The sequence below is a fragment of the Bos indicus x Bos taurus genome, chromosome 24 (assembly GCF_003369695.1).
Source record: "Bos indicus x Bos taurus breed Angus x Brahman F1 hybrid chromosome 24, Bos_hybrid_MaternalHap_v2.0, whole genome shotgun sequence".
Classification (NCBI taxonomy): domain Eukaryota; kingdom Metazoa; phylum Chordata; class Mammalia; order Artiodactyla; family Bovidae; genus Bos; species Bos indicus x Bos taurus.
The window spans coordinates 390,178-416,965 of NC_040099.1; the positions used below are offsets into that span (position 1 = coordinate 390,178).

At 38.1% G+C, this 26,788-nt stretch overlaps 1 pseudogene; it reads left to right on the forward strand.

Moving 5' to 3' along the window:
- Positions 1 to 26,128, forward strand: part of LOC113882586 — a 36,136-nt pseudogene extending 10,008 nt beyond the window's left edge.
- Positions 26,129 to 26,788: the final 660 nt, after the last annotated feature.

Sequence of the window (26,788 nt, forward strand, 5' to 3'; positions counted from 1 at the left end):
TTTGCTGGAGCAGCCATGAAGAGATACCCCACGTCCAAGGTAAGAGAAACCCAAGTAAGACAATAGGTGTTTCAAGAGGGTATCAGAGGGCAGACACACTGAAACCATAATCACAGGAAACTAGCCAATCTGATCACATGAACCACAGCCTTGTCTAACTCAGAGAAACTAAGCCATGCCATGTGGGGCTACCCAAGACAGACGGGTCATTGAGGAGAGGTCTGACAGAATGTGATCCACTGGAGAAGGGAATGGCAAACCACTTCAGTATTCTTGCCTTGAGAATGCCATGAACAGTGTGAAAAGGACAAAAGATAGGACACTGAAAGATGAACTCACCAGGTCAGTAGGTGCCCAGTATGCTACTGGAGATCAGTGGAGAAATAACTCCAGAAAGAATGAAGGGATGGAGCCAAAGCCAAAGCCAAAACAATACTCAGCTGTGGATGTGATTGGTGATAGAAGCAAGGTCCAATGCTGTAAAGAGCAATATTGCATAGGAACCTGGAATGTTAGGTCCGTGAATCGAGGCAAATTAGAGTGGTCAAACAGGAGATGGCAAGAGTGAACGTCGGCATTCTAAGAATCCGCGAACTAAGATGGATTGGAATGGGTGAATTTAACTTAGATGACCATTATATCTACTACTGTGGGCAGAAATCCCTTAGAAGAAATGGAGTAGCCATCATGGTCAACAAAAGAGTCTGAAATGCAGTACTTGGATGCAATCTCAAAAACAACAGAATGATCTTTGTTCGTTTACAAGGCAAGCCATTTAATATCACGGTAATCCAAGTCTATGCCCTAACCAGTAATGCTGAAGAAGCTGAAGTTGAAGGGTTCTATGAAGATCTACAAGACCTTTTAGAACTAATACCCAAAAAAGATGTCCTTTTCATTATAGGGGACTGGAATGCAAAAGTAGGAAGTCAAGAAACACCTGGAGTAACAGGCAAATTTGGCCTTGGAGTACAGAATGATGCAGGGCAAAGGCCAATAGAGTTTTGCAAAGAGAATGCACTGGTCATAGTAAACACCCTCTTCCAACAACACAAAAGAAGACTACACATGGACATCACCAGATGGTCAACACCGAGATAAGATTGATTAATTCTTTGCAGCCAAAGATGGAGAAGCTCTATACAGTCAGCAAAAACAAGCTGACTGTGGCTCTGATCATGAACTCCTTATTGTCAAATTCAGACTGAAATTGATGAAAGTAGGGAAAACACTAGACTATTCAGGTATGACCTAAATCAAATCCCTTATAATTATACAGTGGAAGTGAGAAATAGATTTAAGGGACTAGATCTGATAGAGTACCTGATAAACTATGGACTGAGGTTCCTGACATTGTACAGGAGACAGGGATCAAGACCATCCCCATGGAAAAGAAATGCAAAAAAGCAAAATGGCTGTCTGGGGAGGCCTTACAAATAGCTGTGAAAAGCAAAGAAGAAAAGGAAAGATATAAGCATCTGAATGGAGAGTTCCAAAGAATAGCAAAAAGAGGTAAGAAAGCCTTCCTCAGTGATCAATGCAAAGAAATAGAGGAAAACAACAGAATGAGAAAGACTAGAGATCTCTTCAAGAAAATTAGAGGTACCAAGGGAACATTTCATGCAAAGATGGGCTTGATAAAGGACAGAAATGGTATGGACCTAACAGAAGCAGAAGATATTAAGAAGAGGTGGCAAGAATACACAGAAGAATTGTACAAAAAAGATCTTCACGACCAAGATAATCTCGATGGTGTGATCACTCACCTAGAGCCAGACATCCTAGAATTTGAAGTCAAGTGGGCTTAGGAAGCATCACTAAGAACAAAGCTAGTGGAGGTGATGGAATTCCAGTTGAGCTATTTCAAATCCTAAAGATGATGCTTTGAAAGTGCTGCACTCAATATGCCAGCACATTTGGAAAACTCAGCAGTGGCCACAGGACTGGAAAAAGTCAGTTTTCATTCCAATCCCAAAGAAAGGCAATGCCAAAGAATGCTCAAACTACCGCACAATTGCACTCATCTCACACGCTAGTAGAGTAATGCTCAAAATTCTCCAAGCCAGGCTTCAGCAATACATGAACCGTGAACTTCCAGATGTTTAAGTGGGTTTTAGAAAAGGCAGAGGAACCAAAGATCAAATTGCCAATATCTGCTGGATCATCGAAAAAGCAAGAGAGTTCCAGAAAAACATCCATTTCTGCTTTATTGACTATGCCAAAGCCTTTGACTGTGTTGATCACAATAAACTGTGGAAAATTCTGAAAGACGGGAATACCAGACCACCTGACCTGCCTCTTGAGAAACCTATATGCAGGTGAGGAAGCAACAGTTAGAACTGGACGTGGAACAACAGACTGGTTCCAGATAGGAAAATGATATTCATATGGGATATACAATATACATCAAGGCTGTATGTTGTCACACTGCTTATTTAACTTATATGCAGAGTACATCATGAGAAATGCTGGGCTGGAGGAAGCACAAGCTGGAATCAAGATTGCCGGGAGAAATATCAATAACTTCAGATATGCAGATGACACCACCCTTATGGCATAAAGTGAAGCAAAACTAAAGAGCCTCTTGATGAAAGTGTAAGAGGAGAGTGAAAAAGTTGGCTTAAATTTCAACATTCAGAAAACTAAGATCATGGCATCCGGTCCCATCACTTCATGGGAAATAGATGGGGAAACAGTGGAAACAGTGTTAGAATTTATTTTGGGGGACTCCAAAATCACTGCAGATGGTGATTGCAGCCATGAAATTAAAAGACACTTACTCCTTGGAAAGAAAGTTATGACCAACCTAGATAGCATATTCAAAAGCAGAGACATTACTTTGCCAACAAAGGTTCATCAGTCAAGGCTATGGTTTTTCCAGTGGTCATGTATGGATGTGAAAGTTGGACTGTGAAGAAGGTTGAGCGCCGAAGAATTGATGCTTTTGAACTGTGGTGTTGGAGAAGACTCTTGAGAGTCCCTTGGACTGCAAGGAGATCCAACCAGTCCATCCTAAAGGAGATCAGTCCTAGGTGTTCACTGGAAGGACTGATGCTGAAGCTGAAACTCCAGTACTTTGGCCACTTCATTCGAAGAGTTAACTCATTGGAAAAGTCCCTGATGCTGGGAGGGATTGGGGGCAGGAGGAGAAGGGGACGACAGAGGATGAGATGGCTGGATGGCATCACCGACTCAATGGACATGAGTTTCAGTGAACTCCAGGAGTTGGTGATGGACAGGGAGGCCTGGCGTGCTGCGATTCATGGGGTCACAAAGAGTCGGGCATGACTGAGCAACTGAACTGAATTGAACTGATGCTACTACTAGGAAGCTCCATCCTCAACCTAACTCTCCATTCTCAAAATGCCTAGAAGGTGGTGTGAAGGTGAGTAGTACATGAATGACTCTTGATCCATTGTGAAAATGTAGGGTCAGTTTTATAAGGTAAGTTTCACTATCTTTATCCTGACCAAAAAGCATAGGTTTTTATTAGACTCATAACAACACAATTTTGCAGTTTACAGATTTGCATTCTGGAAGCAAACTTTTGTAATACCATGAGAATTTTATTATGCATGGAGGCAACTCTCCTCCATGTCTAGTAGGAAGAGATGATTGTCCTCAACAGGACTAGTCAAGGTGCTGGGGAGTGTATCCCAACAGGTGAGAGTCTTCAAGGTCCAGGGCCTGACTCATGCATACAGTAGACTGTGAACTGGTGACCGACTCTCACCTAGGCGATGTAGAGTGCTGGACAAGGGCCCTTTAACTCACTGGGTGGCAGAGTGCTGGAAGTGGACTATCTCCCTGAGTTCATCAGAACAGGAGAAATGAGCTTTGTCTCAGAATCAGATGTGGGCCATTGTGGGAGAAAAGTCTGGCATATGTTCAATTACCTTCAGTCTTTATTTTTTTTTAATTTATTTATTTTCAATTGAAGGATAATTGCCTTAAGGTATTGCATTGGTTTTCACCAAACATCAGCATGAATCAGCCATCGGTTTACCCATGTCCCCTCCCACTTGAATAGTGCTCCCTGAGGATCCATGGAGACTACAGCTGAAAGGTGCAGCAAGAGCAAAAGTCAGAGATCAGGTGAGCTAAAACTGAATCATTAGGCACCACAGGAGTGAGATGCACCCTCCAGATGACTGCAGGAGAGGACACAGCAGTCAGCCTCTTAGCTGAGTACCCATTAAACACACCACAGGAAAAGAAAGATGACATGGACAACCTGCCATGGCCAACGATCTAAGTCACTAAACCAAGCAAGGCTGTCCTATCCTCTGAATCTCTTCCCCACTTAACTGAAGACACTGAAATCGCAGCAAGTGGGCTCAGACGAAGGATCACCTTCCTGTTACAGGCCTCTAGCCCTAAGCAGGCCTAAGCCAAGGGAAAACCAAGCTACAAAAGTGAGGAATTCCAATTATTGTAGAGGACTACCCACTTCAATTACTTAAATGAAACAATATTTGTAACTTAAAATCTCTGCAGTTGTGCATTATCCAAGACTCTGACTATTATCACGGGCCTGCAGGAGTCTTCTTCCAGGGAAGGAGAAGATAACTGTGGCTGAATGGGCAAGACAGGAAAATAAAATTGTATCTTAATGCAGTTCAATACAGTGGCCACACAAACATGATTTCATTTACTCCTCACAGCCTCTTCAAAAGTTAAGCATGTGAACTTGTACAGCTGGGTAGGGCTGCATGCTCAGAAGGGCTCTGTGCTTGGTTTAATGCTCTGTTGTTGTTGTCTTGAAATTTTTACTAATTTTGAAACAAGGAGCACCACATTTTGACTTTTCACTGAACCCTACAAATTATGTAGTTTGTTCTGCAAAGAGCTTTTGTGAGTCTGACCATATTGAATTTTTTGACCTAGATTCGAATTATATGGTGTTAACTTCTCACAACTTTTTATGCTGTGCATATTTATGCAATTTTTTCTGTCTGTTTTATATTAAAATAAAAATTTAAAAATAAATCCTTCCCCAGGAATAGATTTACTCCAGGAAATAAGAAAAAAAATTAACTTCTGGCTTATGTTCTCAGTGAAATATAAAGGCATGATTCTATCAAATGGACTTCCCTGATGGCTCAGACAGTAAAGCGTCTGCCTACAACGTGGGAGACCTGGATTAAATCCTTGTGTTGGGAAGATCCACTGGAGAAGGAAATGGCAACCCACTCCAGTATTCTTGCCTGGAAAATCTCATGGACGGAGGAGCCTGGTAGGCTACAGTCCATGGGGTCGCAAACAGTGGGACACGACTGACCGACTTCACTTTCACTTTTTTCTATCAAATAGACAAAAATAAGAGAGTTAATCTAAATTTAAGAACTGAAATAAAATCTCTACTGGAAGTACTAAATAGCAGATTTGACTTAGCAGAAAAATAAATTTTGAAGAAAACAAGATAAGCTTGAGATGGAATCATAAAATTCAGAATAAAGACCTAGGAAAGTAAAAGAAGACAACAGAAATGGAAGTAAGATGACAGAGACTCAAATTACAAACTATGATCATCTTTAAAGGAAAAAAGTGGATCAAAATCAACTGTAATAAAAAAAAATAATAATCTCTCCGTAGTATAAAAGGACCTGACGCCAATAGAAATAAAGAAGTGTCACTGTGTTTATGGCAGATTTAATAGGCAATGTGTTTCCTGTTAACTTTATTCTTTGAATTCCAAGAAAATAAAAGTCATCTTGAAGTCTTCTAAACTTAAAAAAGGTAACTTTCCAAGAATTAATGTATAATCAATAAAGTTTCTATTTTTGTTTCTCTGCAGAAAACAGTAGAGAAATGCCTTTGGGTTTTAGTAGTAAAGTTATAGAGAGGTGATGGCACAAAAAATATGGTAACCGGTCAACTTGCTAGTCATGGTTGAGAGCAAAATGACAAACTCAGATATGTCTATGAAAAAGATTGCTTAAGATGTTAATTTGTCCACTGGAAAATGAAAATGAATCAAATTTAAAACTCTATCATTGGGAAGTCATAGTAGAATGGTAAAGAACTAGCAATAAGCCCTGAAAATAGCAAGAGAAAAAACTTCAGAAATCACTAAACACTAAAGGAGAAAGATTGATGCCTAAAATAATTTGCATAACTATGGTAACTAACATAGGACACAAATGACAAAATATACTTTAATAAAAGCATTTATTTACCTTAAACAACAGGGCCTACAACCCCAGATTAAACTAACAAAAAGTATATAAAGAGGGAAAAGAGCAAAAGAGCATATATTCTTCTTACTTTTCCATAAAATGGAGTTAATTGTAATATTTAGTTTTCATAATAACATCACAAACACAACTTCAGTAAATCTATAAAAATTGCTAAACTTATGACTAATAAAATTAAAATCAAGTTCTCCATTTTCCAAATTATTATAAACATAAGAGCATACAGAATATCTTCTATTCCACCAGGGAAGCCCTATCCAATAGAACACACGCAAAGGAAGAAACAAACAACTTGGCTAAAAGAGGCATAAAATTAACAAAAGTCAAAACCATAAAAACAATTAGAATCAATTACAATAAAGGTAAATTCAGATGAATCACATGGTTCAAACAAGATTATCTCCCTGGTCTTAGAATAGCTCTAAGTGGCTATTACTTCACAGGAAACATAGTATAAAATACATTGCTATATACAAAAAATTTAAAAATCAAAAGACTAATACTACAGCCCAATCTTCTTGATGAACACAGATACTAAAATTGTAAATGAAGTAACAGGGAACAGGAAACACTCCATGGTCCTAGCTTGTTTCCTCTCCGTTTTGATAGTTCAGCAGAGAGCTGGCACAGGAGACCTGAATCCCCTCAAAGAAAGGAAAGGCAGCCTCAACTTTCCAGGGGTCCTCTTTTCTAGAAAGACCCCTTCTAGGCCTGGGAGCATCCATTCTTGCATACTCACATAGATGATCCCTGGCCGTCTTCATGAATACATAGGGCAAGACTAAGGCTCCCTCTACAGACAGAGGAGCCTCCATATACCAAGAGCCCACTGTGTGTGTGTGTGTGTGTGTGTGCGTGTGTGTGTGTGTGTGTGTGTGTGTGCTCAGTCATATTCAACTCTTTGTGACCCCATGGACTAGTCCATCATGTTCCTCTCCCTGTCCAGGGAATTTTCCAAGCAAGAAAACTGGAGTGGGTGGCCTTTTCCTTTTGCAGGGGATCTTCCCAGCTCAGCGATCAAACCCACATCACTTGCATCTCCTGCATTGGCAGGTAGACTCTTTACTACTGTGCCACCTGGGAAGCACATTTTTGTTCAATTGCTCAGTCGTGTCTGATTCTGCTACCCCATGAACTGCAGCACACCAGGCCTCCCTGTCCTTCACTACTTCCCTTCCCTAAACTGTGGGACAGTGAGATTCTGGGTGATCTGTCTGTGTGACCCTGTTCTCTGCTAGGCAATTTCCTCCATATTAAATCTACTCTACATTGTTAATGATGTTGTCCAGGTGTTTTTTGTACAACAGGAATAGAAGTCAACAGTTTATTATGCCAAAGGACATTCACTTGACTAATGAAAAGCAGATTGTTTATAAAATTGATTAACATCCTGTGCTGTGCTTAGTTGCTCAGTCGTGTCTTACTCTTTGCAACCCCGTGGACTGCAGCCTGCCAGGCTCCTCTGTCCATTGGGATTCTCCAGGCAAGAATATTGGAGTGAGTTGCCATGCCCTCCTCCAGGGGATCTTCCCAACCCAGGGATCAAACCCAGGTCTCCTACATTGCAGGCGGACTCTTTACCATCTGAGCCATCCTCAGTTCAGTTCACTCAGTTGTGTCCAACTCTTTGCGACCGCATGAATCACAGCATGCCAGGCCTCCCTGTCCATCACCAACTCCAAGAGTTCACCCAGACTCATGTCCATCAAGTCAGTGATGCCATCCAACTATCTCATCCTTGGTCGTCCCCTTCTCCTCCTGCCCCCGATCCCTCCCAGCATCAGAGTCTTTTCCAATAAGTCAACTCTTTGCATGAGGTGCCCAAAGTCCTGGAGTTTCAGCTTTAGCATCATTCCTTCCAAAGAAATCCCAGGGCTGATCTCCTTCAGAATGGACTGGTGGATCTCCTTGCAGTCCAAGGGACTCTGAGCCATCCTATGTAACATAAAAAAGATAAATAACAAAAACTTGTATTACCTCCTTAATGGGATGGAAACAAAGCAAATGGTAAAATATGCTCATTTCTAACTATAACCCTTTAAAAAAGACAAAAAGGTTGGACTTAGAGAGTTTATTTCAAAACAACACAGCATCATGCTCAATGAGGAAAGAACTAATGGCTTTTCCTTTCAAATCACTAGCAAAGGAAAGATTTCTATTAATTCAAAAATAGTGATAATTCAGAAATTCTTATTAATTTCACAATTTATAAACCAAAAAAACCCAAAATCATAATAAAAAAGCAGAAAAAAATTTATGATGATTTGTGGAAATTAACATGCAGAAGCTCTAGAAAACTAACCAACTGAAAAACAGAATTCATAGATGAATTCAGCAAAGTGGAAGAGTAAGAATTAGATATGAAAAACATCAATTCCAATTCTATATACCAAATTCAAGAATTCCCATCAGAGATAGAAAAAATTAAGTAAGAATTATCCAAATGAGAAAAATGAGTGGTCTAGAGACAAAACTTTTAAAAAAAGAAAACATATTTATATCTAAGACAAAAAACTATATCAATTTTTATACTACTCAATAGTGTCAAGATTTTAAATATTCCAAAATTAATCTATAGGTTTAATGTGACTAAAGTAAAATTATAACAGGATCCATTTTCAATACTGAGGAAATAATTTAAACCCCATCTGTTAGAATATCTGGTAACATCTTTGAAATCTTTCAAAAAAAAAAAATAGTAAACCATATATTTAAAACAAATCGTACAATTATGGTAATTAAAACATTGGTTTACTTTTATATATTGATAAGCATACAGATTATTGCAACAGATAAGGTGACTGAAAAGAAATTATATTTGCATATATGATAAAAGAAGCATCACAAGCCAAGGAATAATGAAAGGATCATTCAAAAAATGGGCCTTGGGGGAGTGGGATTCATGCATTTCTTCAGTTTTTACCATGCAACATAATTCACTTCTGATGAATCAAAAAATTGACTTAGTAAAGAAGATCAGAGAAAACTGATATGAATACTTATCCATTTTTGAAGAGAGACTGATTTTCTAGTTCTGCTAAGTCACTTCAGTCGTGTCCGACTCTGTATGACCCCATAGACGGAAGCCCAGCAGGCTCCCCCATCCCTGGGATTCTCCAGTCGAGAACACTGGAGTGGGTTGCCATTTCCTTCTCCAGTGCATGAAAGTGAAAAGTGAAAGGGAAGTCGCTCAGTCGTGTCCGACTCCTAGTGACCCCATGGACTACAGCCTACCGGGCTCCTCCATCCATGGGATTTTCCAGGCAAGAGTACTGGAGTGGGGTGCCATTGCCTTCTCTGATTTTCTAGTTAAACAAACATAAAAAGAAGAAATAATCCTATATTTAACTCAATAAAATAAAAACTCTTTAATGTGAAAAAGTTAATAAGATCTAGAAGGTAAATAAAAGATTGGGCTCAAATTTACAAAGAGGTAATAAACAGAGAGGTGATATCTTTATAAACCTCACTACTGTTTTAATTTTCTTTTATTTAATAACTACTGAGATCAGCACTTTCTTACATGTTTATGTAATAGCTGTAATGCTACCCTCTGTCTCACCTGTTTGTATCGGTTTACCATGTGTCTGTTAGAGAGTCTTAATATTTTTCGCATCATTTCACATTTGGGAAAAAGATTTTTAATAAATAAAGCAAAACAGATAATGCTTTTAAAGCACAGAATTAGACAAACACCAAGCCCCCTAGTTATCAAAGAAATGTAAGCCAAAGCTATAGTGAAAAATGTTTACTTGCTAACTTTTTTGAAAAGATGACCCCAAAAAAGTGGCTTAGATAAACTGGAAATTTTCTTATTTGAATTTGGTAACAGTGGAAGTTTGAAATTATGATTTGGAGAGCAACTTATAATTATAGGCACTATTTATAAATTGCTATAAAAATATGAATGATAGTAAGCTTATGTTCTAAAACAAGTAAACAAACAATTCTAAAATATGGGAAAAGCTATTTAAAATTTTTTCTAAATAGCCTGTAGATCCAGCAGCCCAGGAATGAGAAAGCAAATTGCAGCACTCATACAGGGAACTCAGTATTGTCATTAAAATGATGATTATGAAGATTGCGTAACAGCATGGAAATACTTATGATGATTTCATCATAGGAAAACACAAAAGCAAAATACAAAATGATGAGAAAAGTAGCAAAAGGGCGGGGGGAGGAAAGAAATGCACTAAATCAAAAACTTAGTCATTTTTTTAAGAGAATTAAAATTAAGTCCAATTCCTTCAAGTTACAAATTTACAATCACTACTCAATAATTAAAACTATTCAGTTATAGTGAACTGATTCCACCCCATTCCTCATTCAACAATAAGACACGCCTTACTCCCACCCCAGATGGGGCTGGAACTTGAGGCGTGGGGAGGAAGGGCTTCTCATCTCTGTTTCCTTCTCCCCCTCCCTAGATTGGAACCCTGGAATGAGACTCCTTGGCTGTTGGCTTCTCCTCACCCTCTGAAGCAGTCCTCTTAGGCAAAATTTCTTTTTAATAGATTTGATTTCTTAGAGAAGTTTTAGACACATAACACAATTGAGGGGAAGACTCAGAGATTTCCCACTTACTCCCTGATCCCACATTTGCATAACATCCCCTGGGTCAGCATCCCTCATGAGAGGGCGAATTTGTTACAACTGATGGTCTTGCATCATCATCACCCAGAGCCCACAGCTCACTTTTGGTGGTACCCATTCTAAGGGTCTGGACAAACATATAACGATAAATGTCCATCATTATAGTATCACACAGAGTAGTTTCACTGCCCTGAAACTCTTTTGTGCTCCACCTATTCACCCCTGAGTCCTAATTAGATTCTTCTTCTTCCTCTTCTTCCTCCTCTTCCTCCTCCTCTTCCTCCTCCTCTTCCTCCTCCTTCTTCTTTTTCTTCTTCCATGCTGTGCACAGGCTTGCAGGATCTTAGTTCCCCTACCCAGGATTGAACCTGGACCACAGCAGTGAAAGCACAGAGTTGTAATCGTTGGACCCCTGGGGAACTGCCAAATTAGGCAGAATTTCTTTTTTGTGGTCCGCAGGAAATCCATCCTCATCGTTCGTCCGTGGAGATTGCAGTAACCAAGAGTGGCCCTCCACTCCCTCTGCCTTGCTCTTGGACTTGAAGCATGAATGGAAGGAACCCACCAAGAGCACCCTGAGCTGCTGGAAGCCCACCCTTCCTGCCTGGAGAAGAGGCAGCAGCACCCCACTCCTTCCGAGGAGGCTGGAGCTACGCACGCAATGTAGCTCCTCTCTCCAGAGAGACTGTGTTACTTTTCTAACTGGAGTGTTTAATTTGCAGTGTTGTGTTGGTTTCTGCCACACAATACCATGAAGCAGGCATGGATGTGCATATGTTCCTTCCCCCATGAGCTTCCCTCCCTCGCACCCCTGTCGCATCCCTCTAGGTCATCACAGAGCACCAGGCTGAGCTCCCTGTGTGATACAGCAACTTCCCACTAGCTGTCTATTTCACACCTGATAGTGTTTATACATCAATGCTATGCTCTCAATTCGTCCCTTCTTCAAAGACTCTCCATTCTTTTGAATTGAATGAATGGTCAAGGGGTTTGAGAGCTGTGGATAGGATTCTTGGACCACCACTCTGAGTATTCCTCTGTAATCAGGTCCTTTAATTTTAACTCAGTCATGTCCAACTCTTTACTACCCCATGGACTGCAGCCCTCCAGGCTCCTCTGTCCCTGGGGATTCTCCAGGCAAGAACACTAGAGTGGGTTGCCATGCCCTCCTCCAGGGGATCTTCCCAACCCAGGAATCGAACCCTGGTCTCCCGCATCGCAGGTGAATTCTTTACTGACTGAGCCACCAGGGAAGCCCCTTTAATTAACAATTTTAACAAGCTGCCGCAAGTATAAAGAGCACAGAGAAGCTTGATAGGTCCTAAATGTCACTTCAGTTTATTTAGGTGATTTAAAAATAAATATATAAATAATACAATAAAAAGGAAAGATAACCAGAAATTGAAACTTCGATATCTTCTGGAACCCCTATTTTAATATTTTTTGCCTTGGTCAGTCCTCCCTAAGCTTCTATTCCTTCCTCTGAAATTGGAATAATAAATAATAGCTCTTTTCCTTCTTCAACAGCGTGTTATCATAAAGAGTTAATTGTTTACTACAAACATTATATCAACATAAGCTTATCTTATTATAACAATTGGATATTTCATAAAGAGAAATATTCTGGTGTATTCTGTTTTCTTCTTAATACGTGTGAATTGCTATGCTCTTGTAAGTGGTGGAATGATCAGTAGGGAAATAATCAGAAGCGAATACCTAAGTCAAAATTTACCATTACATCTGATGCATTGAGGCTTATTAGAATATCCACCAAGCATTAACAAAAATACAAAACAAAATGAATTACCTGTTAGAATCCGAAGGAAAAAAAAAAGCACAATTTGTGAGAGGTTTTTTTTTCTTTTTTAAACCAAAATTAGCAAAACTAAGATGTAACATATCAGGAAACAAAAAGCACATCAAAGCTTTTCTTTTAATGAGCACAAAAGACATATTGCTGAGGCTAGATACTTTAAAACAAGTGAAATGAGTTTAGTATTGAAAGAAGCTCTTTGTTGAAGATTACTGCTTTTATTCAGATTCAGATGAAATTGTTTATTTTTGTTAGACAATGAATTTCTTCCTTAAGAGTACTTTCGCTGTAAAGTAATTTTTATCTGTGGCAATTTATATCTAATGTTAGGAGAGAATGATAATAGAGGTAATTCATTCTAGGTTTTTCTGGGGTGGTCACCTCAATGGGAATCCTTGAAAGACAGATACAGCACTGGGGTAGCTGAAGGCAGACAAACTAAAAGCTTGGGCCTTCTGCGCGCACCTCCTCCCTTCTGTCTCCCTACCTCCTTCTCTCTCCGTCTGCTCCCTAACAGACCTCCTCTAGGTATGGACATAAGCATTGCAGTAAGTGTTAAGGTGTGTAACTCTTCCCCAAGGAAGAACTTCCATTCTAAGGAGTCTTCAATTCATTTATATAATATAATTGTAATATAACTATAAGTATAATATATATAATGTATATCTATAATGTATAAATAATACAATATATATAATATATAATATAATATATCAAATATTATATATATGTACATTACATAATATATAATATATATAATATAAATATAAATATATATTACAATAATACTATATAATATATATTATAATATATATAATACACTTATATTTAATATAAATATAAATACAATAATAAATATAATATTATATTTAAATATATATAAATAATAAATATATATAAATATATAAATAATATATAATAAATATATATATATCATATATATTTACATATATTATAATATATATAATATATATATTTGTATAAATATATAAATAATATATATAATTAATATATATATATTAAATATATAATATATATTATATATATATAATATATATGTTTTACATATAATCATATAATATATATAATTATCTATATTATATAATTATATATCATACATATATTATATATATTTTATATAATATATAATATACTTATATTCTATATATGATAATATATTGTATTTGTATTTATATATGTTACATATTTATAATAATATAGATATAATATTTATATATATTACATTCATATATATTATATATATAAATATTATGCTTATATTATACATCTAATATAATATATATTATATTATATACTATATATAATATAATATATAATATGTAATAAATATATAAATAATATATAAATATGAACTATAAAATATATTTATATAAATATATTTTTTATTTATATAAAATATATATTTATATTAAAATAAACATATATAAAATATATATAATATAAAATATATATATATAATATATAATTATATATTAAATATATTTAATATGTATTACTTAGTTTATATATATTTAAATACATAATTTATATGTATTTAAATATAAATATTAAATATATAAATATATATGAATATATAAATATAAACTATAAATATATAAATATTTTTATATATTTAAATATATAATTTATATATGTATAATTTAATACATTATATATATAATATTTAATAATATTTAGTATATAATCTAATATTATATATATATATATATATCATATATATATGTTCCTGCCTGGAGAATCCCAGGAACAGGGGTGCCTGGTGGGTTGCCGTCTATGGTGTCTCACAGAGTCAGACGACTGAAGTGACTTAGCAACAGCAATATTATATCATATTATATATATTATATATTATATATCATATATTATATATATTTATTACACATATAATATATAGTAGTGGCCAAGGACTGGAAAAGATCAGTTTTCATACCAATCCCAAAGAAAGGCAATGCCAAAGAATGCTCAAACTACCGCACAATTGCACTCATCTCACACACTAGTAAAGGGGATGACAGAGGATGAGATGGCTGGATGGCATCACTGACTCGATGGACGTGAGTCTCAGTGAACTCCGGGAGTTGGTGGTGGACAGGGTGGCCTGGTGTGCTGCGATTCATGGGATCGCAATGTGTCGGACACGACTGAGCGACTGATCTGATCTGATCTGATATATAACATACATATATAATATACATATATAATATACATATATATATTATATAATATATATAATATTATATTAAATTGAATTATATTATATTATAAATATTAACAATATATTTAATACTCTAATATTATAATATTCTTCATAACTCAGGGATGGAACCTGGACCTCCCACATTGCATCTGAGCCACCAGGGAGGTCCTATACTTTGATATTTCTTTGAGATTTACACTATATTTCTAAGTTTTTATTTCATAAATGAGCAGCAGCAAGCATTTCTGTTAATTTCATATTCACCTCTTTGTTGTCCCTGGTGGCTCAGATGGTAAAGGGTCTGCCTGCATTGGGGAGACCCAGCTTAGATCTCTGAGTGGGGAAGATCCCCTGGAGAAGGGAATGGCAACCCATTCCAGTGTTCTTGTCTAGAGAATCCCAGGGACAGGGGAGCCAGAGCATATTCTGAAATTCTGTTCCACTCCAGTAGCTTGTTTAATTCCTTTAGAGTTTCTGGATGGAATACACATTCTAAGCAGAACTATCTTTCAAATTACAGGAATTAGAAGTTGTTTAGGATATTTTTGTCATACAGAAAATTATAATTTATAATTCTAACATCAACAGCTTATAATTCAGTGTTTCTTTGTTAGCTTCCTTTGAAGTTTTTAGGTCATTAGGTAATATTTAGCTGAGAAATATATGAACTGAGAAGCAAACAGGTAAGCAATAAGAAAAACACTAGTTTTATTGCATATTTTGTCTGTGTCATTGTATGTGATTTTATATATATATATATATACACACACACACACACACATACATATATCAAAACATCAAATTTATACCTTATACATAAATTCTGTTTGTCAATTATACCTTGGTAAATCTAAAAGAAATTAAAAGCATTAAACAATGTATTTAAAAAAGAGAAATGTGTACTGTGCAATCTAGATAACTTTTGCTGCTGCTGCTGCTGCTGCTAAGTCGCTTCAGTCATGTCCGATTCTGTGCGACCCCAAAGACGGCAGCTCACCAGGCTCCCCCGTCCCCGGGATTCTCCAGACAAGAACACTGGAGTGGGTTGCCATTTCCTTCTCCAATGCATGAAAGTGAAAAGTGAAAAGTGAAAGTGAAGTCACTCAGTCGTGCCCTACTCTTAGTGACCCCATGGACTGCAGCCTAGCAGGCTCCTCCGTTCATGGGATTTTCCAGGCAAGAATGCTGGAGTGGGTTGCCATTGCCTTTTCCGTAACTTTTGCTATGATGTTATTATGCAGCAGTTTTGGAGTCTCCGGGAATGATAATGGGGCTTAGTGAGAAGGTGACAGTTAAACTTTTGACTTACTTTCATACACAATGTTTCTAAGTCTGCTATTGATTTTTCCTCATGTTTTCAAGAAATATAAATTGCATCAGAAAACAATAATTAGCTTTAATTGCTTGTTTTGAGCCTCTGAAGAGGAAGGAAAGGGATTCTCTCTAGGGCTTTGTGCCACAGAGAGTGGAGGAGACATATGGGACTCAGCCTTCCCGGTAAATCAACAAGTCCTCTGGAGGGCGGAGGGGGGCTGCCTTTCCCACAGTCCCATGTAGGGTATCTAATAGATACCTTGCTGCTGCTGCTGCTGCTAAGTCACCTCAGTCGTGTCCGACTCTGTGCGACCCCATGACGGCAGCCCACCAGGCTCCCCCGTCCCTGGGACTTAGCTTCAGTTATTTCTTCATCAGGGAAATCACTTGGGGGAATTTTGAGTCACTGCAAACGTTACATACCGGGAACAAGAAGTGCATATTTTCCTTAAAGATGTGTAGAAGGGCCTGGCTTAGCTGAAAGCCTTTATAGCAGTGTCCTGAACAAGTGTTTCTTGGGAGTGAGGACAGAGGGGCCCAAGACTCTTTGGTGCATGTCTCTCTGTTTCTGCCATTTGGGGTAGAACTGTTCAAGGGAGAATAGGCAGGTATTTAACCAAAACTGAATTTAAAAAAATTATAAGGTAACTTCTGGAGAAATAGAATCAACAAGGTTGCTCTAAATAAGATTTTCAGTTCAGTTCAGTTCAGTCGCTCAGTCGTGTCCGACTCTTTTCGACCCCATGAATCGCAGCACGCCACGCTTCCCTGTCCATCACCAACTCCCGGAGTTCACTCAGACTCACATCCATCGAGTCAGTGATGCCATCCAGCCATGTCATCCTCTGTCGTCCCCTTCTCCTCCTGCCCCCAATCCCTCCAAGCATCAGAGTCTTTTCCAATGAGTCAACTCTTCACACGAGGTGGCCAAAGTACTGGAGTTTCAGCTTCAGCATCATTCCCTCCAAAGAAATCCCAGGGCTGATCTCCTTCAGAATGGACTGATTGGATCTCCTTGAAGTCTGAGGGACTCTCAAGAGTCTTCTCCAACACCACAGTTCAAAAGCATCAATTCTTCGGTGCTCAGCCTTCTTCACAGTCCAACTCTCACATCCATACATGACCACTGGAAAAACCATAACCTTGACTAGACGGACCTTTGTTGGCAGAGTAATGTCTCTGCTTTTGAATATGCTATCTAGGTTGGTCATAACTTCCCTTCCAAGGAGTAAGCGTCTTTTAATTTCATGGCTGCAGTCACCATCTTTAGTGATTTTGGAGCCCCCCAAAATAAAGTCTGACACTGTTTCCACTGTTTCCCCATCTATTTGCCATGAAGTGATGGGATCGGATGCCATGATCTTCGTTTTCTGAATGTTGAGCTTGAAGCCAACTTTTTTAGTCTCCACTTTCACTTTCATCAGGAGGCTTTTTAGTTCCTCTTCACCTTCTACCATAAGGGTGGTGTCATCTGCATATCTGAGGTTATTGATATTTCTCCCGGCAATCTTGATTCCAGCTTGTGTTTCTTCCAGTCCAGTGTTTCTCATGATGTACTCTGCAAAGAAGTTAAATAAACAGGGTGACAATATACAACCTTGATGTACTCCTTTTCCTATTTGGAAACAGTCTGTTGTTTCATGTCCAGTTCTAACTGTTGCTTCCTGACCTGCATACAGATTTCTCAGGAGGCAGGTCAGGTGGTCTGGTATTCCCATCTCTTTCAGAATTTTCCACAGTTTATTGTGATCAACACAGTCAAAGGCTTTGTCATAGTCAATAAAGCAGAAATAGGTGTTTTTCTGGAACTCTCTTGCTTTTTCCATGTTCCAGCGGATATTGGCAATTTGATCTCTGGTTCTGCCTTTTCTAAAACCAGCTTGAACATCTGAAAGTTCATGGTTCACGTATTGCTGAAGCCTGGCTTGGAGAATTTTGAGCATTCCTTTACTAGCGTGTGAGATGAGTGCAATTGTGCGGTAGTTTGAACACTCTTTGGCATTGCCTTTCTTTGGGATTGGAATGAAAACTGACTTTTTCCAGTCCTGTGGCCACTGCTGAGTTTTCCAAATTTGCTGGCATATTGCATGCAGCACTTTCACAGCATCATCTGTCAGCACTTGAAATAGCTCCTCTGGAATTCCATCACCTCCACTAGCTTTGTTCGTAGTGATGCTTTCTAAGGCCCATTGGACTTCACATTCCAGGATGTCTGGCTCTAGGTGAGTGATCACACCATCATGATTACCTGGGTTGTGAAGATCTTTTTTGTACAGTTCTTCTGTGTATTCTTGCCACCTCTTCTTAATATCTTCTGCTTCTGTTAGGTCCATACCATTTCTGTCCTTTATCGAGCCCATCTTTGCATGAAATGTTCCCTTGGTATCTCTAATTTTCTTGAAGAGATCTCTAGTCTTTCTCATTCTGTTGTTTTCCTCTATTTCTTTGCATTGATCACTGAGGAAGGCTTTCTTTTCTCTTCTTGCTATTCTTTGGAACTCTCCATTCAGATGCTTATATCTTTCCTTTTCTCCTTTGCTTTTCACTTCTCTTCTTTTCACAGCTGTTTCTAAGGCCTCCCCAGACAGCCATTTTGCTTTTTTGCATTTCTTTTCCATGGGGATGGTCTTGATCCCTGTCTCCTGTACAATGTCAGGAACCTCAGTCCATAGTTCATCAGGCAGTCTATCAATCAGATCTAGTCCCTTAAATCTATTTCCAGTTCCACTGTATAATCATATGGGATTTGATTTAGGTCATACTTGAATGGTCTAGTGATTTTCCCTACTTTCAATTCAATTTCAGTCTGAATTTGGCAATAAGAAGTTCATGATCTGAGCCATAGTCAGCTCCTGGTCTTGTTTTTGTTGACTATATAGAGCTTCTCCATCTTTGGCTGCAAAGAATATCATCAATCTGATTTCAGTGTTGACCATCTGGTGATGTCCATGTATAGAGTCTTCTCTTGTGTTGTTGGAAGAGGGTGTTTGCTATGACCAGTGCATTTTCTTGGCAAAACTCTATTAGTCTTTGCCCTGCTTCATTCTGTATTCCAAGGCCAAATTTGCCTGTTATTCCGGGCATTTCTTGACTTCTTACTTTTACATTCCATTCCCCTATAATGAAAATACATCTTTTTTGGGTGTTAGTTCTAAAACGTCTTGTAGGTCTTCCCAGAACCGTTCAACTTCAGCTTCTTCAGCATTACTGGTTGGGGCATAGACTTGGATTACCGTGATATTGAATGGTTTGCCTTGGAAATGAACAGAGATCATGCTGTCATTTTTGAGATTGCATCCAAGTACTGCATTTCAGACTCTTTTGTTGACCATAATGGCTACTCCATTTCTTCTGAGGGATTCCTGCCCGCAGTAGTAGATATAATGGTCATCTGAGTTAAATTCACCCATTCCAGTCCATTTTAGTTCGCTGATTCCTAGAATGTCGATGTTCACTCTTGCCATCTCCTGTTTGACCACTTCCAATTTGCCTTGATTCATGGACCTGACATTCCAGGTTCCTATGCAATATTGCTCTTTACCGCATCGGACCTTGCTTCTATCACCAGTCACATCCACAGCTGGGTGTTGTTTTTGCTTTGGCTCCATCCCTTCATTCTTTCTGGAGTCATTTCTCCACCGATCTCCAGTAGCATATTGGGCAACTACTGACCTGGGGAGTTCCTCTTTCAGTATCCTATCATTTTGCCTTTTCATACTGTTCATGGGGTTCTCAAGGCAAGAATACTGAAGTGGTTTGCCATTTACTTCTCCAGTGGACCACATTCTGTCAGACCTCTCCACCATGACCTGCCTGTCTTGGGTGGCCCCATGGGCATGGCTTAGTTTCATTGAGTTACACAAAGCTGTGGTCCTAGTGTGATTAGATTGATTAGTTTTCTTTGAGTATGGTTTCAGTGTGTCTGCCCTCTGATGCCCTCTTGCAACACCTACTGTCTTACTTGGGTTTCTCTTACCTTGGACGTGAGATATCTCTTCACGGCTGCTCTAGCAAAGTGCAGCCACTGCTCCTTACCTTGGATGAGGGGTATCTCCTCACCACCACCCCTTCTGACCTTGAACGTGGAATAGCTCCTCTAGGCCCTCCTGTGCCCATGCAGCCACCACTCCTTGGAGGTGGGGTTGCTCCTCCTGGCCGCAGCCCCTGGCCTCAGGCATGGGGTAGCACCTCTCGGCCGCTGTCCCTAACCTAGGACGCAGGGTAGCTCCTCTCGGCTGCGGCCCCTGACCTCGGATGTGGGTTAGCTCCTCTTCGCCATTCCTGCACTGTTGTTTACACCAATTGGCCTGGCATGGAAAAACAAGTGCTGACTCACAAGACCACAAACAAAAACAATGGGAAGAAATTGTAAGGATAAACATTTTAGACACCATGCTCCCAGGATTGACGATAATACAGGTGGCTTATATAATAGTATTTGGGAGATAAGGAAATAGATATTTAATTACATATAAGTTAACTAGAAGGACATGAAAATCTACCAGAATCGAGTAAAAGATGGTCAGTGGTTTATTCACTCCCCTTCACATCCCAAGGGGACAATAGACAATATCTGGAGGCATTTTTGGTGTCACAGTGCAGGGGCCAGAGGTGAAGGTACTATCGTCTAGTAGACAGAGGCCAGAGAAGCTGCACAGGATAGCTCCCCATAAACAGAATAAGCCAGTCCAAAAGATCAATAGTGTCAGAATTGAACGTCTCTGAAAAAAATCACTGATAAAGAATTATGATAGTGAGAACTGGCATGGAAAAATTGTCTTCTGATTGTTACTTAAATATACTTGTGAAAATAGTATGGTGGCTTTTCATAGTATAAAAATTAAATATATGCTCAGATAATCCAGTAACTCTGCTTCTGAATATTTATTTATTTAATTCAAAAAAATTAAAATGATGATTTAAAAGAGATATTAACATTCCCTTGTTCATTGCAGAGCTATTCACAATAACAAAGATTAGAAATAACCTAAATGTCTATGGGCCAAAAAGTGGATCAAGAAAATGTGGCATGTACATAAAAATGGCATTAAAAAAAGAAAGAAATTACGCAGTAAATTACCACATGGATGACAGTATGCTTAGTGAAATATGTCAGTCACAGAAAGACACTGTATAACTCCACTTATATGTTCATGGAGTCAAAAAGTGGAGTGATAGATGTCAGAGGCAATAGGAGGGGAAAACAGGAAGTTACAAATCAATGGACATAAAATATCAATTAAGAAAGTTAAATGGGTTCTAGACATATACTGTACAAAAATCATATTGGTAGTCAATGTACATTTAAAATATCTTAATTTGGTAGGTCTTATGTGTAATGTTCTTACCACAATAAAATAAAAATAAATATTAGTACAATATGATCACTAAAATCTAAATTTTACTTGGATTCCATGAGCTTTTTCCCTTTAATTCCCTCTTTGTTTTCTTGGACCCAATCCAGGTACCACATTGTACTGTCATCATGTCTCCCTAATGTCTGATCTGTGACAAATTTTGACTCTTTCCTTTTTATTTTCCTTTGGCTTCAATAATTTTAAAGAGTATGGATGAGGTATCCTGCAGAATGCTTGCAGATATGGGTTTGCCTAATAATTTTCTTATAGTAAAATGAGATAATAGATTCTGTGGAAAGAATGTCACAGAGGTGAAGTTTCTCATCACATCATGTCAGGGGATAAATGATGCCACACTGCACCAATACAGATGCTCACCTTTATCTTGTACTTCGGGTAATGTTGGTCATATTTACTAAACTTGACTGTGAGATTTGAAATGGAGTTGAGTTAATAAAAATTATTTCTACTGTGTTCACTTTCCTTATTTAAATTCTATAGTCCTTGGTTTCTACAATGAATATGTGTTATTTCAATAATTCAATAAACAGAAGTAATTAATGGAATGGACGTGGTGGTGCAATCGAACAGAACAGTTATTTTAAAGGGATCAGTTCATTGTCCAAACTAAATATTTAGCTTTGTAAATATCTCTGCTTTAACTCTCAATGAATCATGATGATCTAAATTCTGGACCTTCATACTTCTTCCATATGTTAGAGTAAAATTATGGAGAAACAAGGTTATGCCTGGCATGGTACAGTCCTTAAATTAATATTTAATAATGATTTCATCTATAATTGCATAATTTTTATAATTGTAAAAAAGTTCAGTGTGAGGAAGGGTTTGAGAGAAGTGATTTTAACCTACAAATGTTCATGTGAAATGCCCCTAACGCTGCTCCAGGTTTTATAGAACACAAGAAAGAATTACATCAGAGAATTGTGATTAATTTTAATCATTTCAAGGCTTTAAGAGAATGAGGCAACAGACAGTCTCTAGGGTTTATGCCCCATAGGTTGTGACTCTAGATATAAGACTATATCTGTGACTCCCAACCAGAAGAGATTCTACTTTCACCCATCAGCGGGTATCATGGGAAGCTGCTGTGAAACACAGGAGCTCAGCCTGGCACTCTGTGATGACCTAGGAGAAGGCATGGGAGGGAGAGTGAGGCTCAGAAGGGAGGGAGTATATCTGTATATATCCCTTCCAACCAAAATTAAATTCAAAAATAAGATTCTAAACAAAAATTAATATTATTTTCTAAGTAGGGTATTAGAAAAAAAGTGTGAGGGAAAATTTACCATTTAGACATAGAGAGTCCTTGAGTAATACTGAGTCATTGTGAAAGTTACCAATCTGAACTGTAAAGGAAGAGGAAGTGGACTCAGCCTACAGAGCTTTGTGTGAGAACTGGCTCAGCTGACCCCTTAAAACAACAGGGCTTCCCTGGTGGAACAGTGGTAAAGAATCTACTGCCAGTGCAAGAGATGCAAGAGACTCGGGTTTGATCCCTGATTTAGGAACATCCCCTGGAGTAGGAAATGGTAACCCACTTCAGTATTTTTGCCTGGAAAAAAATTCCACGGGCAAATGAGTCTGGCGAGCTACATGCAGTCCATGGATTCACAAGAGTCTGAAGCAATGGAGTGACTGAACACAAACAAGTGCCTGGAATGGAGGGTTAGAAGAGCTCTGAGAATCTGTGGAAGGTGCATTATCTGGTTTCTACAAACTTTTGAAGGAGTAGTCAAATTGAAATAAAGACAAATATTTAATTAAAAATAAGCAGAGATTAAACAAATGCTAGTGAAAGAAAAGTAAAAGGCACTATTTTTAATTAGGTATGTAAACCAGCCTTGAGAGCAAAAATTAAACAAAATAGAAAAGAAAGATACAGGAAAGATATTAGCTGTCATATTTCCTAAATCCAAAGAAACTCACCGGCAATTTAAAAATAACATTTGGGTCACAAAATCCATTGGATGAAATAAAACATTAGTTTAATATTAATTTTCAAGTGGCTTAGACAAATCAGCTATATTTAGAATGTCTAGCTTTGTGATAGATTGTCTTTTTAAAATTTATACTCAAATTTATGAGTATGGGAAGATATAGGGATCTTGAGTGTCTCAGTTTTGCCTATGATCTGACATCACTGCTGAGCCATATAAAATCTATTTCTTGAGTTATGGGACTAGAGACAACCTTATCGGAAATGATAGAGAAAAGTCCTGGTATGGTAGGGTCTAAGAGGTGTAGGTCACCAATTGTGCATGCATGTGTGCTGAGTCGCTCAGTTGCGTCCTATTCTTTGTGACTTCATGGACTATATAGCCAACCCGACTCTGTCCACACAATTTTCCACTCAAGGATACTGGAGTGGGTTGCCATTTCCTCCACCAGAGGATCTTCCCAACCCAGGGATTGAACCTGCATCTCTTGCATCTCCTACATTGGCAGGTGGATTCTTTACCACTATCCCTTGAGAGGTCACTGGTCACCAATTAGAGAAATACAATTCTTTTCTATTAGCATTTTATCATGAAATATCATCACACTGAGGTACTACCTTAAATGTTTGATCTTTCTCTTTTACAGGTAATAATAGAGACAGAATAAATGTCTTTATTTATGGACATTTCTATGTTAGAATCTTTAGTAGTGTTAGTTACATTTTTCTCAACTTCCTTTCTCATCTCACCTGCTGCTGCATTCTAGTATAGCTCTCTGATATATACATTTTCATTGGACAATTTCCCATAGGTTTAAGATCACTAGTTTGTCACAAATTGGAACATGATTATGAATAAATGGAGTATCTTAGTACTAAGACGTTGAACATAGATTCTCTTTTAGACAAATGGAAAATTTCTGGATCAAGATTCCAGTCACAGATGTGTAGATTGATCCTTATTTGCATGTTACAGGGAAAGTCAAGGATCTCTGTCTTCTGCTTTGTCATATCTTTGATAAAGACATAGACTGTATTATCCTTATTATTTGTTCAGTGTTATTATTCCACAAACAATGAGGTGGGATTGATAATTAGGGCTCCCTGGGTTGAGAAGAACACTATCTGAAAAAAATTAACTAAGGTTTATTTTGACAATAGATTTACTGAGTCAGAAAGAAAAGTAAATGTTAAAGTATCATGTGGAATTAACAATAAAGGCACAGATGTAAACTGTTAGAGGGGCCATTCTTAGTGTCACATTGTGAACATGTGATGCAAAGTGTAATTTATTTAGAATTTTCTCACTTCTGCTACTAGTTTTAGGACTGAAATAATCAGTTATGGTACTAGGCTAGGTTAATCTTTTATGAATTTATAATGTTCAAGATGACCTAAAAGTGCTATAGAAGAATTTCACTGAAAATAACTCCCAAGTCTTTTGATTTCATATTATCTCTAAATGTTGAAATTATAATTCAAAACAAAAAGTTCAATAATGGTAGTGTGCTATTTAAAGAAAAGTTTAAATGGTTATCTTTTTAAAATTTTAGACATTTAGCAATCATGAGTAAATAACAGAAAGAAGTTCTAAAAGAGACATTTTGCTTCCTTTTCCAGCTTTGGAAAGGAAGCATTAACCAAGTGTCTTACATCCTTATTACCCTTAATATTTTTCTTTCTAGGACTGATTCAGATTCTGACAAATAGAAACCATGTTTCTATCAAGAGAGAAATAAAAGTGGGGCCGTGTTCACTCTCCTGGTCTTCTCCGATTACCCAGAGTTGCAAGTCCCCCTCTTGACATTCTTCACCATCTAAGATGTCGCTGTGGCAGGGAATTTTGGGATGATTGCAACCATCAAAATTAACCCCAAAGTGCACACCCCCATGTACTTTTTCCTCAGCCACCTCCCCTTTGTGGAGTTTTCTAATTCCTCCATTGTTGCTCCCAAGACCACGGTGAACCTCATGGTAGAAGACAGAACCACTTCAGTTGTAGGCTGTGAAATACAATTCTTTTTCTTTTGTACCTTTGTGGTGACTGAGTCCTTTTTATTAGCTGTGATGGCCTATGACTGCCTCGTGGCCATCTGCAACCCTCTGCTCTGCATGGTGGCCATGTCCCCAAGACTCTGTGCCACGTTAGTGGTTGGATCTTATGCCTGGGGTGTAGCTTGCTCCTTGGCATTCACATGTTCTGTTACCAAATTATCATTTTGAGGTTTCAACACAATCAACCACTTCTGTGAGTTCTCCTTCCTGCTTTCCCTCTCTTGCTCTGATACTTATCTCAACCAGTTGCTGCTTTTCATTTCTGCCACCTTTAATGAGGTCAGCACACTCTTCATCATTCTCCTGTCTTATGCATTTATTGTTGTCACCATCCTCAAGATGCGTTCAGCCTGTGGTCGCCGAAAAGCCTTCTCCACCCGCGCTTCCCGCCTGACTGCCATCAGCATCTTCCCCGGCGCCATCCTCTTCCTCTACTCTGTGCCCAACTCCACACCCTCCAGGCACACAGTCAAAGTGGCGTCTGGGTTTTACACGGTGGTCATCCCCATGTTGAATCCCCTGATCTACAGTCTGAGAAATAAGGATGTCAAGGACACAGTCTCCAAGATCATGAACTCTAAAGTGTTTCTTATTAAGCATTATTATAATAGTAGAGTTATATAGTGTGTCTGCAGAGGTTGGTTTTTAAAGATACATTTAGATTAATGAAGAGTGAATGCTGTAAAATTTGTGAATGCCGGGCTTGGGGAATGATGGGGGGGAGGGGATAGTTAGGGTGTTTGGGATGGATATGAACACTCTTATGTTTAAAATGGATAGCCAGCAAGGATTTACTGTATAGCACATGGAACTCTTCTCACTGTTATGTGGCAGCCTGGATGGGAGGAGTGTCTGTGGGTGAAACGATATAAAAATATATTAGTCGCTCAGTCGTGTCCAACTTTTTGCGACCCCATGGACTGAAGCCTGCCAGGCTTCTCTGTCCATGGGATTCTCTAGGCAAAAATATGTATATATATGTCTGAGTCCCTTCACTTTTCACCTGAAACTATCACAACATTGTTTGTAAGAAGGCTATATCTATCTGAATATAAAATAAAAAGTTTTTTAAAAAGTGTTAAATGCTGTAAATTTGAAGAACGTGAATTTTGGGTCAAAGACACTAAACTTGACTCTGTCTCTTAAACTGGGGAAAAAAAATACCAGTCTTTCAATTTTTAAATTTTTCATCTAAAATTTCAGGCAAAATAATTGTATTACATAGATGAAAATACAATATAGGTGTCATGTGGCATACCTTGTGCAATCTTAATAAATTTAATT